The following is a 1,047-nucleotide window of genomic DNA, read 5'->3' as shown; positions in this document are numbered from 1 at the left end:
CGCCCTCGCCTGCCAGGATGGTCTCCAGAGAGATGCCAGCGCAGGGCTGGGCAGGAGCCCCGCAGTGTGAGAGGCAGGGAGGATGGAGCCAGAGGCATGGGGCCCTCCTGCCCTTTCGCAGACATTACAGAGCGCCTCTCCTGGGCCAGGCGCCGAGCGGGGGACAGTGACCGCGCGGTACACACATGCTGACGGGCCGCAACCCGCCCGGTGCAAGCTGGGCCTGCAGGAGGGTTGACGGAGGAGGGCTGCTGTGGGGAAGTGACTTTGAAAGATGAGAAAAGCGAAGCTCCAGGATTACTTTGTAAAAGCGCTGTTTGCTGGTGATTTTGAAAAGTCCCTGCAGCCACGGTGACCAGCCACCGGCATCTTTCCGGAGACGCGAACCCTCTTTGGGGGTTTGATTTTGTAAGAATCACGTTTCCCCCCCTGAGTGCAGACGTTAAAGAGGGCGCCCCTGGGAACGTTGGGGCGTGAAGGAGGGGCAGTGAGTGAAAGCCCAGCGTGTCCGAGCTGCTGCCCAGCCGTATTGGCTACAAAAGGGGAGCTGTCTTTCCTGCCCTCTTCCTTGGGTGCATACGTGTTTGCACGTGTGTACCTGTGTGTGTATGTGTGTGAGGCATGCATAGCTACGTGTTTTATAAGGTTGACATCACCCCTTCTCTACAGTTTTTGTCTGAGTTTTCTCACCAGACGTGATACTGGAAGCACGGAATAGTCCTTGCAGCATAATTTCTAACAGCTGCACATGCGGCTGTGCAGTGTAAGCCCCCAGCCCTGTCACCCCTCATTAGCTTGTCTGCCATGCGTCCCGCCGTAAATAATGCCGCGACAGAGGCTTCCGTGGCCTCTGATCACTCCCAGAGCCGCCGGGCCGGGCGCCTCACGCTCTGGCTGCTGGCGCTCCTTGCACCGCCCCTCGGGACGGCTAAAGTCATGCTTCTTCCCTGATGCCTTTTGTGGGGAGAACTTTGTGCACCCACTTCTGGTCGCAGAGCAAACTGGGCCGAGGAGAAGCCAGAGGGCATGTCACAGTGGGCACGGGGG

The 1,047-nt window shown here is 59.1% G+C and overlaps 1 protein-coding gene across 1 annotated transcript in view; it reads left to right on the top strand.

Annotated features, from left to right (window-relative positions):
* VWCE (von Willebrand factor C and EGF domains) overlaps positions 1-1,047 on the top strand; it is a 24,605-nt gene that overhangs the window by 929 nt on the left and 22,629 nt on the right. The window lies entirely within an intron of this gene.

The sequence above is a fragment of the Myotis brandtii genome, unplaced genomic scaffold (genome assembly GCF_000412655.1).
Source record: "Myotis brandtii unplaced genomic scaffold, ASM41265v1 scaffold369, whole genome shotgun sequence".
NCBI lineage: Eukaryota > Metazoa > Chordata > Mammalia > Chiroptera > Vespertilionidae > Myotis > Myotis brandtii.
Note: the sequence above shows the minus strand (reverse complement) of the source record. Positions and strands in the feature narration are given on the sequence as shown.